General features: G+C 44.0%; 1 protein-coding gene across 1 annotated transcript in view; it reads right to left on the reverse strand.

The window, feature by feature from the left end:
• ARHGEF4 (Rho guanine nucleotide exchange factor 4) overlaps positions 1-14,080 on the reverse strand; it is a 232,115-nt gene that overhangs the window by 34,700 nt on the left and 183,335 nt on the right. The window lies entirely within an intron of this gene.

The raw sequence follows: 14,080 nt of genomic DNA on the forward strand, positions 1-14,080 counted from the left end.
GACCTAGCGTGCAGTCCTCTGCTTTGTCTTTTAAAAGCATTCATTCCCTCAAAGGCCGGGTCCACACAGCGCATAAAGCTCCGCCTGATACTATCAGAGGTGTAGTGCGGGTCTCTGCAGTTGGGCTTTCCTCATGCACATCGGTATGAGAGACCGCTGATGCAAGGCACCTTCCTGGAAGAGAGGCACCTGCAAACTGAAGGATAAGTGACCACAAAGAAATCCCCTGAGTGAGGTTTGTCTCCGAGAGCTAAAATATGGGTTTCTTCTCCTGTGAGAGGTTACACAGCAAAGTGACACGGGCTGCAGAGTTTTAAAGACACCAATGACTCTAAAGAGCCATCTCTGAGTCGGTACTGACTGAGGCTAGGGGTCAGTTTATGTTGCTTCACAAAGCTGGTGGCTACTCTGGATAAGACTATGGCCATGCCTGAAGTTCAGGAGAAACAGTGAAAAAGAGAGGCAGGGAACACATCAGGTCCTTCAGTCGCTGAGGCCATACCAGTTACTCAGAGCTATAGCTCAGCTGTTTGGTTACACATGTTCCTGCTACTGCACAACGAGGCAGTGGCACAGGCTATGAACCGAGTGAGAGGAGGTGCTGGTTTTGACAGCCGCTCATGTCTTTTTCATCTCCAGACTGCATTAACCTGCAAGACGCTCTGCACGATCACACGTACCCTTGCCAAAGCTACATATGGTCACCACCTGATCAACAATACTTCCCATATGGAGCAAACCACTGGGACCCACAGGCTGCTTCAAGTCCAGAGTTGACTCTTATCATTACACGGTTCAACGTCTGGGCATTCTGCAGATCTTGTCTGTTTTTGCAGGCTTTTCACCAGCAGACTGAGTTCAGACATAAGACATTGAACAGTACTTGGGGGGAAGGAGAGAGGGTGTCCTTAGAAGAAGCTAATCATAGTGAATGAGAAGTACGATGCTTCCTTGAAATCTGCACAGCAACTACTGTCTTCTCTGGACACTTGGTTACATTAAAAGAAAAAAAAAATAGATAAAAGCCAGTGACCCACCGAGATGCATACTGGCAAGTTAGGCTAAAAGGGAGCCTGAGGTACCACTAGAGAGCTGGCAGACTACTGTTGGTGCCACAGGATACCAGGCAATTTTTAAGACCCATGATGCTGTAATTCTCCTGTAATCTCCTGAAATCTTTGCAGCTTGCAAGCATGTTTCAGTATTCGAAGGTGAAAACATGGAAAATTTGACTGAATATCTGTAAAGGCATCTTAAACAGGGAAGTAGTTTCTTCCTTGGACACTGCTCACATTTCTTGGAAAAAGGAGGAGTTTGGGGGAAACCATGAGAACAAGAAGAAAATCCATAAGAAATGAGGCAAAAGAGTAAGAGGGAGGTGCATTTGCGCCCAGCTTTGTTGCAGCTGAAACACCCTAAGTCAAAGCCACATCCCTTCACTTTTGTGATGTGATTCAGCCACATGCCCTCCTGCACTAGCCTGCCTGGGCGCAATACAACGTTTACCTTGTGTGCATCTTAGAGCATTACACAGTCAACGTTAAGCTGCCCAGTCACCTTTCTGACCCCACAGAGAATAAGCTGGCATGAGTGATAACCGGTCTCGACAACCACAGAAACTGCAGTCTGACACGAGCTGTGACCCAGCTTTTGTTTCCACCCCCACGCAGTGCATCTCCTCACACAGTCCTTTGCCAAAGACTGTGCACGGAGGAGTTATTTCCAAGGTAACTCAAACTGTTTGTAGTGTGTGTGTGTGGGGGGGGGGGGCTCCAGCTCCTGCAGCATGCAGCTAAATACCATGCAGCCTTTTTCTATTGCACAAATAAAACCTCACTCTTATTCCTCACCGATCAGACATGCTTCTGTGGTAGGTGGCATCACTGACATGAAATAACTGAAGGTTTTATCTTGTGGCTTGTAGTAGCGAGGGATTTCGTTTGTATAATGATTGCTGAGGGAGCGTATTTCAAGTGAATGTTGTACAGTCTGCGTTGGAATCTAATTTGAAATTGTAATAATTTACTTCTAGTCCTTCCTCCAAGGGCTATCCTCAGCCAGTCGGGGAACAGCAAAACACCACGGGAATAACGCCGCCACTCAGAACGGTGCAAACTGTGAACCTGCCCAAAGCCACCCACTACTCACAGAAGTTAGTCAGTGGACTAAGGCTTCAGAGAGCGTGTTATTCAAGAAACTCCAGTCTAATGTTAAATAAAGCAGAAACAAAAAGGCGCGCCTTTCTTCACTTTTCATCTAAATGGCACTAATTATTTGTCCAGCTGTTTCTTGTTACCTTGGTTGTACGTGCAGCAAGCAGGTCCTACGTTTTTAAAGATTGTTTTAGGTTTCATTCTTAGAAGGTCCAAAGTATACAGACAAACCCACTTGCCTGCCATATGAAAACAGAGTGCTTCACTATTGTAGCGACCCAACTGGGAACCAAAAAGCATCTGTACATAAATATGAAAAGTTAATAACTGTAATAAACAGTGCAGGTGCTTCAGCAGAGCAGGCAAATAAATAAGCGAGGAGGAGACTAATACTGAAGTTATACCCAGCACACCAGGAAAGCAGAAAGAGCCTGTGTCACAAACGGCAGCCTCCCGAGGCAGCCAGCGCAGCGAGGAGTAGCCGTGACGTCAGTACCTTTTCCCTTTCTCAGAAGGGACTGGGCTTAGAAGAGGTTAAATAAGATGCTGTACTAGATCTGAATGAGTTATTCCCTCTGCTAGTCCTTGGTGCAAAGTTCACCAGGCAATACGACATGCTAGAGAGACACCACCGTGGCTCACATCTGCTTTGGGTAAAAAGTCTGTAAGAATCATGAGGACACCACACTGATCACAGATGGAAAGTAAAGGTTTCCTTACCTATTGCAAAGCTTTACTTACCTAGCGGTAAGCTAGGTACCACGCTAGAGCAAATCTCCCAGATTTTCTATACTTAACACAGCACAGGCAGGAACGTGCTTGCTACAAGACGTATGACCCGATTCAACTCCTCTTACAGCCAACGATGCCTTGGTACTGTAGGCAAATAAACTGCTCTCAAAACTGCGGGGGAGGGGGGGAGGCGGAAAAACCACAGTTATCAGGTAACGTATCAACACCCTGTCTCCAGTTACATTAGAAAAAAAGAAAGTGTCACAATACTAGAAGGTAGCAAAAACAAGAGAGAACAAGAGAGGAAATGTTAGAATCAGGAGTGCTCTTGTAGCTCTCATCCAGCCTCTCTGCAGTGCCTGGATTAGGGTCATCTAACACACAAACACATACTTTTGCCACAGAAGCCCTGCCTCATTCTCTGCAGCGGATAAAAAGCACTGACAAAACAGGCAGCTAGTTCAATACTGCGTTTGCTTGCAGCGTTCAACGCAGTTTTACATACCATGCAAACCCAGCACTGAATAAACAAATATTAATTCTTTACAAGTTCTGCTATGACATTCCTAAACAGAGCATCTTCTGAGGCAGCATTGCTCTCCCTTTGCACACTAATGAAAGCGCAGACACAAATATGAACTTCCCCGTCCCTCGAGTCACCATCAGCGGCTGCTCCTATGCTGCATACACAGAACTACAGAGGAAGAGAGCACGTTCAGTGCGGGCAGAAACCTTACACAGCTCATTCACCTTAGTTTATGACTGGAGTTTTTTCGCTTTAACCTTTCTTTGAAAGAAAAGTGCCAAATTATTCCTGCCTTTTTCATAAACATAGAGCTATTAGAGCTTCTTAGGGGAAGAAGCTGCTATTCTTATTAATACTTTTTAAACAGGGTGATGAAAATATTTCCCACTAGTAACACTGGGGCGATTAAACCATTTCAAACAGCATCTTTCCAAAAAGAAATCAGACTTGAGCGGATGCTTAGCGTACAAACCTATCCTCACAGCTCAGCAACAGAAAACAAGGACTGAGAATGAAATCGTGAGGGGGCGAGCATTGATACCTGACATTCGATCTGCCAAAAATAAGTTTCCTTAATTCCAAAATATCCCACTATCACACTTTGCCCAGCATCTAAACTAAGCAACTATCAGCTCTGTTAGGTGTTGAATTAACTCTCAGTAATGATTGTAGCTAGCAGCTCCCAATTGGATGTAATTCACTGGTGAGCCATGGCCTAAAACATCAGCACAGAAAAAGTACAGCTTCCTAAACTGCATATGAGCGTATTTCTAAAATGGAAAACGGTTTGCTAAAAGGTCCACCATATGCTCCGAGGTTTATAGTGTGTAACACTGCGAGGCCCGCTCCGTTACTCGTACACAGGCACTTCTACTGCACGTTTCTCTAGCTAGCACTGCATGGTTTAAGACTGTACTCCTTTTCCAGCCACTCCTCCTTTGGACAAGTTGCTCACGTAATATTCCCAAAATATTACAAGTTGTTCTCTTGCTAGAATGCTAAGATACAAGAGATCAACTATCAACAGAAAGAAAATTGGTCTGAGAGTTTCTTAGAGTAACGCACAGATTAAGACATGGCCACACTGGTACGCTGAAAGAGAATCAGCCTCTTAGATGGGCCACCCCCCGACAACGACAAAGACAAAAATCTGCTTAGAAACTGGTCTTTCATTTTCAGACTCTGCTGAAGCTAGAAAATCTTCAGAGCTCTCCTGAAGCAAATTTTATTTTCAATAACAACAACAAACTACTAAATACATTTGAAGCATCTGGGAATCACTGTCAAGGCCTAGAGCTTTAGTGTCAGAGGAACCGTGTTCCTCTCGTGAGCCCCACACTGACACGACCGCATGCTGGGGTCCACGAGACACGTTCCACGGACCTTGGTGAGCTGAGCCGAGGGAGCTTCCAGGCATCGCACGCACAAGATAATACACTTTCAGCGCGGGCTGAGACAGTGCTACGTGTGCGTTTGGGTTTGAAAATTCTCTCTCAGTACTAAAAGATAGACCACAGGGAAGCGGTACGGGACAGGAATGGCCTGGGAAACGAAACAAAGCATTTTATGACAGATGTAGGAGAGCAGGGCAACAAACGGAGAGAAGCAAAGAACAGGATGGCACGCCCCACGCAACAGCCTAGGAAAATGGATCTTCTCAGTGCAAAAAAGGACAAAAGCGGAAGAAAGGATGTTGACTCTGGAATACAGACAGGCTGAATGGGATAGTCAGGAAAACGGACGGATAGGAAAGAAAACGCCATACCTTAGAGACCTGGCAAGATTAAGAGCTTGAATGTGATACCCTAGAGAGGGGTCAGAACAGAAGACTGGCTATGGACTGGGGAACAGAGAGGATGACAGTGACACCCTTAGTGACCAAGGGAGGGGTTCAGGAGGTGCTAGAGTTCATTTTTGTACTCTTATTTCAGCTACTCTGTCTTTGAGCTGACAGCTTGACAGCCATGGAGAGCTCGGAAAGACAAGGAAAGGTCTTCATCTGGGCTGGAGCAGAGAGGTAAGGGAGAAACAGCAGACAAGGGCACAGAAAAGCTCAGGGAAGAGTCAAGGAAAGAAGACGGGGGGGACAGGAGCGGGAAGGGTGGTGGGACCTGAAGCAGGTGAGCTCAGAGGAAGCTGCAATGAAGCCAGTGAACACAGAGGATGAAGGTGAGAGGAAGGGAGTGAACAACGGTATAATGCGAGTAGCAAGATGAATGTGGTGACTGTTACGGGGAGGGGAAGATGGATAAGACAGCTTAAAAACACTGAAAAGTAATATTTTTAAGGAGTTCTTGAAAGAGGTGGCTGGGGATGGAGAAAACAGAGGCAAGCTTTGGTTTTTTGGAAACTTCTAGCCTACGAGGCTGGCATGTTCTATTGGCCCCACACATTATAAATGAACCCTATGCTCATGTTTTATTTGTCTTAAAAAAGCATTTGGTTGCAGTGCAGTGTTTTGACACTGCCATCTCACACTTCTCTGACTGCTCACCTCTTACTGAATATATACCAGGCTTGCCCTTCTGCTTTGGATGTGGAAATAAGGGAAACTACTTACAACAAACAGTACAATAGGGTTCTTCCAAGCTGGCATGTAATATTTATTTTACAATCCTCCTCATTTGTCTTCTGGTGGAATTAAAAGAGCTGGGGGATGGGAGTGGGGGGAAGGACAGAAGCTCCAAGGAGTAGGAGAATGAAAAAAAGCTGTGAGAGAGTAAAGACGTACATGAACTGCATATAAGCAACAGGCTAGACATTTTTATGAAGGAAATCATACACAGTAAAAAAAGCTAGACAGAGAAATTTTTACAGGGACATGTACGGGGCCAAGTGGCCTTCTGAGTCCAGCTTTTTCTCTTCTAGCCAGCAGGCCAGGAAAAATGCAGCTGAACAACACACCCTAAAGAGCAAGTCTTGATGGGCTGTTCTCTAAGAGCCTGCCGCGTTGCCTGAGGAATCAGCAGCACAGGAAAAATCAGAGGCAAACTTAGTTGCTTTCAAACTGATCAACAAGGCAAGGAGGGGAAATCAATACTCCTCAATCTGCTGCTGGACAGTAAACCAATAAGCTGCTCCCTCTGTTTTACCCGCAAAGCACGCATTAGGGAGGGAGGAACATGAAGAACCAGGACATTCAGTTCATATGGAGAGCTGAAGCAACCCACTTCCTTTTGACAACAGCTACTGACATGAAGATTCACTAGTGGCGAGAAGACAGGTTAATCAGAGGCAGGATCCTCTAAAAAGAGTAAAGAAAAAAACAGCTGGAAGTAGGATGGAAAACAAACAAACATCTTTCCAGGTTGCTGTTCGCTAAAGCCACACTTGCCTCCTCGAAACAAAACCTCAAGAAGGAAGCTGGACTTGATGCTCAGCTGCTGTAAAGCAGCACAGCTCTACTCCCGTCCTCTGAGGCCCAGATCACGCTTCACAAGGCCAGTAACTAATAAAGTCCATGCATATCTGCTTCACAACTGGGTGCCATGTGGAGGCTTGCCAGTCAGTCCCGTACTGCTGGAGACAAAGGCAGTTATGTCCGTCTGCCTACCAAGCACGCACGCGTTTCAGCGTGGGCGTACCAGGGTTAATGCAAGTAACATTTCCTCGTTCTCCTGCAAGCAGCAGGCGGACGACTGACCTGCAAGAGACCGTCAGCACCCTTGGGCACACCAAGGGCACCCAGCAAGGCCGGCCCCAAGCGCCTGGAAGGAGGAGGAATCTCTCCATGAGCCGCAGGAAACAATGGGGTTGGCACTTCAGGAACGTGGTTGTTTGCTGGTCACCGATTGCTCTTCCCTCAACAGCTCCCACAGTTTTGCTGCTTTCATCCAAGCAGTAAGATAAAACTGCAGGGAATATGCTACTGCCTTCACTGCATCAAAGCATTGCTGAATTTGCTGCCCCTGCTCCCCTCCTCCAGCTAAGCCTGCCCCCAACTTACACAGTGAGTGCAGGACAAGGGCCTTCAGTCATGGGACAGGGCTGAAGCTTACAGAGAAGATCTTCCAAGAGATTAGCAGTGCTCTCTGAAGGGCCAGAAGAATCAAGGAGGGATTTTACATTTGCACCACAGGTTTCAAACGTGTTCTGGAGATTAGGAGAAAAACTTTGCAAAGAGGAGCTCCTCTAAAGCAGGATTTGGAGAGGGGAGAATGAATCCAAGAAATCCGATGTCAAAGCCATGCTGAGACAAACCTGAGGCGGAAAACGTGGTATAAAACCAGCTTGTTCCAGATACATTCACTCCTCTCTCTCCATGCCAACACTTACACCTGGAATAACCTCTACACTACCCTTTACCCAGCATTCCTACTCTGTTAGAGTACTCTTTTATCCCTCTCCCAGAGAACCGCTGTACTCCAACATCCACTTTGTTATTGTGCTGTTATCCATTGCAGGTGTTTCTTGAACTAGCAAACCGGGGGATGAACATCCCAAAGTATTTTTAAAATAAAGACATAGGCAGAGTGAAGTGTAACAGCAAGACTTCGCAAAACAGGTTGTCTTTGCACACTATCATGCTACAATTTCAAGCGGTGATAACTTTGCAGTTTAACTTATGTTACACATCTGAGGCTAAATCTTAGAAGGGGTGCAAATACTGCAGTGTTTCCAATGTTCTTCCACGCACAGAATGGCAGTGGAGAGTCACATACCCAAACCAAGGACTGCCAAAAGCCAGAGAGCTGAAAAGTGAACTCCCCAGGCTAGCTAGCGAGATACGCCCAGGACAGGGGCACGTTCCTACTCTGTATCAGAGGGCAGGTTTGAATGCAAGGCTCTCACTTTACACACGAATGGTGAAATGACTCATCTTCCCCCGCTCACACGTTAGCCTTGGCCACTGCTGCACAAAGCCAGACCCAGCACATGTGCATCACAGTCAGGTCTTGCAGGCAACACTGGCTGAGGGGCAGCAGATTAAAAAGCCTGCAGTTAGGTACAAGTGAGAGCCCCGAGCAGCTAGGGACCGTCAAGATTTCAGAGGGTTAGTGCCCGCCTGCCTGCCTTGAAGTGCAGCAGAGCAAGGATTTGAAGATCGCGGTGACACCAAGGTGAATGGTCCTCAGGCACTAGAAGTGACAGGCAGAAAGCCAAGGGCTTCTGCAAATGTAACCCTTAGTCCTGCAGGCTACTGTAGCATCTCGCTACCGGCATTAAAATGCATTAAAAGAGCTCTTTGTAATGGGATGCTAAAATACCGGAAGTTGGTTGCAGCCTTAACCATAAAGAGACAGCCATCTCTTTCCCAGCTCTTGCTGTTAGTATCAATAGTCATATTATGTTTTCTTTAAGCCAAGGAATATGCAGGGCTATATGAATCCATGGATACACTAGATAACATATAGGCAGACTTCGAGGTGTTTTGGCACAAGTAACTGCAGAAGTTAAAATGCTGTATATTTTTCTCTGAAGGGAAAGTTTTTTGCGGAGCCAAGCCTCTCTCTCTACACCTCAGGAGCTAGGAACACATTCAGTGCTAGCAAACAACAGATGTTATTAAGTCTCCTAAAACTCACAGCTATCGTTATCAAACGTCTTTACAATTTAACAGCCGACAGGGCTGATGTAAAAACTCCAAAGCCATCATGCTGCTTGCAGCGTTTCCTTTGAGCGATGTTTTAGGTCTGCTTTACAGCCACAGACCAAGGTTGGGCAGTACTTTCCAGTCTTTACACATATCATTGTCTGTTAGAGGGTGGGGGAAGACACACAAAGAAGCAAAACACACAGGCTACCCCTTTTGCTCTGCTCCTGCAAGAAGGAATAAGCCCATTGAGCAACTGTCCTTACAAACCAGTCATTCCCTGTTGAACATGCAAGGCGCTATCTACCGTAACACGTTAGCATCTTTTTGGAGTTAAAACCCATGAGATACCCCTACGTGCTGTTATTGCCCCAAGAACTAAACTAAGTCTGTTTGTTTGTTTGTTTCTAATTAGTATCAGATTAATAGGGTAACTTAGAGGTCCAGCAAAAAACTTACACGTAGTAGAAATGCTTCTCTCCCAGAGAAACTCCTGCTGGCAGTCTTTGCACAGGCTCCTACCTCTGCTACATACCCAGGCAATAAACAACTGGGCCTAAGGACTCACTGCATGACTGGAAATAAAGTCTACCCAATGGTTCCTGCCTTTCCAAAACACCCTACAATCCACTTGCAAGTCGCTCTTTCCTCAGATGACAATAATCTAGAGTCAGTACTAAGTGAGCTCCACTGGTTTCCACCACCCTCTCCTCATCTCCAGCCGGAGGAAGCTACTTGAGGGAGGATCGTACCGCACAGAGGACTGCCAAGTCCTCGTGCTGATGAGGGGGATGCCAGAGTGGCCCTGAACAGTCCGCAACTGCCTATGGCAGAAAGCAGAAGTGAGGCTCTGGTGGGACCGGGGACCACTTAACTCCTCCTCCTGATGGCTGATGGGTCACATGGAAGCAAGGATCTAACACAACAGTATATTTCACAACTGCTATGGAATATTTGAATAGACTGATGTCTTTAAATCCATTGCAAAAAGCCCTCTGAAACAACATTAGGGATTTTCAGAGCGGAGAATGGTAAAATCCATCAGGCAGCAAAAGATGTTACAAATCTGACTGCATACTCTGAATGTCCACACGTGAGCCACACACAGCGTAATGCAAATACTTAGAGCCAAAAACTCAGATGCTGTAGAGATTTACATTCATCAGGGTAAACACTATTTCTTGCCCTTGACAGCACTCAGCTTTATACAGTATTCCACAAATAAATCATAATTGCTGCTTCTGGACCACAGTTGTCAGTCTTGGCTGCAGAAATATGCAAGATGCAAAACGGGGAATTAAGCCCTCAGGAAAAAAAAAAGAAAAAAAAAAAAGAGGAGGGCATTTGTTTACTGGTTTCTATTTGCTTTGGTATCAGTTGCAAGAGCAATAGACTCACATTAAGACATAAAAGGGGTAATAAATCACCTCTCCCAGACTACACGTGAACGTTATATATTGCTTCCATATGATCAGTATTCTAACTCTGTTTTCTGTTTGGAAATCTGTTATGACCGCAGCTTTCTCAACCTATTTTGCACTCTTTAAAAAAAACCCAGATGATAACATTTTACTGCAAAATGTCATGCAAATAATGGTATATTTTAAAACTTTTTCTTTCAAAATTCTTCTTCATATAGTGCACAAGAGACTTTTATTAATTGCAATACAGATAGATAATCTGAAAGTGCTACGGACAACGTTATTTATGGTTGACAAAGCTAAAAATCTTACGTTCTGATTTTATCAGCGTTACCATTTCTTTAACACTGCATGACTTTTTAAATAGAATCCATTACAATTTACATCTTATTTGTTGAAAATTGAATGTGGCTTGGATGAACATTGGGTGACACTGAAACAAGTTCCCAAAGAGTAATCAAAGAGTTTGGCATAAACATAATGCTTTAGCGACTCAGCAGCTACAGTTACACAGCGCTCAGTAAGAGAAGAAAGAAAGGACTGTTACTGCGCTTGCCACCTTTGGTAAGTGGGACATGCATTGTTTGTGCCACTTCATGAACATTTTTCTGTACAAATTATCTCGTAAAATCAGAAACAGGTAAGTTGGACTGATTAGCTGAACTGCATTCTGTCAATGAGCACTGGTAAACACAAGCATTTGTAACATATAACGATATTGTCATTTTTAAACATAAGGCAATTATGTTACATGTATTAGATAAAATCCTTGCCTGCTGAAGCAAATGAGTCCTGCATCTCATCAGGAACAAGACTTCCACGTACTGAATTACACGCTTATCAAATGTAGAGCCATAAGTAACATAGAAAAAAATAGATAGTCTTGCCATTTGTTAGAAAATGTCATTTCCAAAGATGTAACGCTTTGCTTTCAGTGTGATGGCAATGATACTGTTCATCTAGGCCTAGAAGGGGCTCAACGCTCCCACACGTGCTGAACTGCTATAGTATTTTTTTCCCCAAAACATGGAGCCATATGGAGCCTTCACACACCAGAACAGAACAAACCCTTTGTACCCATCAAGTACTTCCAAGCAAACAGGCCTAGGCCTGCTCGCCCAGGCCAGTTACTTGATAAGCGGTGCAGTTTTCCTCATGATCACCACCATCTTCAAATAGCTGGGCAGGCAGACTTTTTCTATGCTTCATTTGCCATGGTCTCAGATTCAGTCTATATGCATCACATTTCATGTAGCTTGCAGCTATGTCTGTCCCTGTATCTAATATTTCCATATTGGAAGGACTCAACCACAATGCATGTGCAATATAGATTTTCTCTTGCCACGTTTTACCTAATTATACTGCGGAAGGAAAATGATCCAAGGATAGGGTCTACTACCTGGAGCAACCGCAAAGTAAACCACACCAAATAGTCTGAAAACAAAAATCTCTTTTCCATGCGCATCAAGAATGTATCTGAAAGAACGTCAAACAGATGCCCCAAGAATATTACGTCCCCTGCCTCTTTTCTTATCCCAAGCTCTTATTATTACTTTTTGATTGATTTTTCCTTGGCTCTTACACATTCTCATGCTGATCTTCCCAGGTGGGCTCTAAAAAAACCTTCCCAGCCTTCTTTTATCCCTCTAGTATTTTTGCCAATAAATTATTCTGCTTTTATGAAAGGTTTCTTTTTTTCATTCCATAACGACTTTCTCTTGATTCAAAATAAACTACATTTTCTTTTAATGCAACATTTGGTTCTGCCAAATGCTTTAAAAATTTATTTTAACCTACTTTGTTTATCCGAAAGCTTTTTCTTTCAAGAAGGCTAGGAATAGTTCAGTTACCATAGTTTCCTTACCCATGACCAATAAAATGCAAGTGGGAAAGCAATAAAACAAGGACAAGACTATGCACAAAATCTGACCAAACGATTAGACCTTCACCTTATATTGCTGCCAGAACGACTACTGAAAATATTCAAGACTAATCAATACCCAGATGTTGGTCCATCGGTGAAGCTCAAGCCTTTCTGATGCCCAGCTATTTCAGATATTTCAATTCAAAAACTTAAGATATCTTTAGACAAGAAATCCCAATCTCAGAGATTTACTATTTCAATGTACTCTTTTGTTCCAGGAAATGAATGGGTAGGAAAGCACTTTGCTAATGCTCAGTGAAGCTAAGTGATAGATTAATTACCCATAGGAACCAGTTAACAAAGTAAATAATGTACTGTCTGTTGTTACAATTTTGTCAGCCTCTGAACATGCAAGCTTCTACAGAACAGGCCAAAAATATTCTTTCTTTCCAATTGACTGGCCAACAAAGACCAGGTATGCTTCAAAGATGATACAAATTACACCTGCTTTGGACACATTCATTTGCTTTCCTCATTAGAAGTTATATGATGGAATTCTATTTAAATATAAAATGAACTGTTAAGCAAAGAAAAAAATATATTGCATAAATAACGATGAAAGAAAAATACAGCGTGCATGATGGATGTATAGACCCATTGCCAAGTTAAATATTTTTTTCCTCATTTTAAAGAGTTATAAAGATTTCCTAACCCCCCCCCCCCAACACACACACACACACAAAATATTTTACCTTTTCCTTTAAAAAAATAAAAAAAGCCCAACGGATGTTCTGTTTGATGAGCCACACTAAAAAGAATTGCCAGCGCAAGCTCCCAAATGGGAAGGTGGCAGAATTCTCCTCCCACGCGCTCAGAGGATGCCACAGAAGCGACTTCTGCAGGGCCCTGGCTTCTTCCACCAGTCCCAGGTGCCTGTGGCAGAACGCAATTCAAGACTCAGAGTACACACTTAAGGCTAATTCTCTTTCAGTGTAACGCTCCGAGGACAGGAAATTGAACCAAAGAAAAGGTTTGGAATCATTTTACCTAAGTCAAGCCTCTCCTATCTGCATCTTGGAGTGAGATACTTCGGTGTTCTACTAAATTAATGGTTGTTTACCAGTGATGACAGCCAAGACAGTTGTTTTTCTTAAAAAAGCTGCTATCCTCACTACACAGCTTTCTATGCCTGTTTTCAGACCCCAGAAGCACCGTGCCTGTTTGCAGCCAACGAACAGGCACAAAGCCTCGGTCAACACGGCCCCAGTTATAGCTGAGCCCCATGAAAGGATAATGCGTCTTTTATCATTGCCTCCTCATCTTGTGAGGGTCACGTAAAGGTAACAGAGTACAGGGCAGCGAGGAAGAGGGTGTGTGCACGCATGTGTTTGAGGAATCATTCACATGGCAAACATGCTCCACTCTTTCAATGAAAAGCTTATTAACTCACCCCAAGGAAAAAGCATTCTGTGCCTAACAGGACACCGGTTCTAACGCATTAGACAAAGCCATTGTATTGTTCCAGAAAAATCATCTTAAATCCTGTTAACATGTTGCTCATCACATCAGTTAAATTAAGTAGTACGTTTTTAACTGCTGAACTTAAATTAATCAATTTCAGAACTATAAAAGAAAATAGCTAAAAGCACTGGCTATAGACATATCTTCCGCGTCCCTAGAGCGGATTTACTAGGGAAAGAGGAAGGAGCGGTTAGACCGAGCCTACTTTCAACCATGCACCTTCGTGCTTAGCAATAAGGCAGCACATAGATCAGTTTTTAACATCACATTCAATACAGCACATTTCAAGTCTCCCACTAGCCCTGACTGGGCTGCTCATTATAGCTCTAA

Source organism: Struthio camelus, chromosome 9, assembly GCF_040807025.1.
Source record: "Struthio camelus isolate bStrCam1 chromosome 9, bStrCam1.hap1, whole genome shotgun sequence".
Lineage (NCBI taxonomy): Eukaryota > Metazoa > Chordata > Aves > Struthioniformes > Struthionidae > Struthio > Struthio camelus.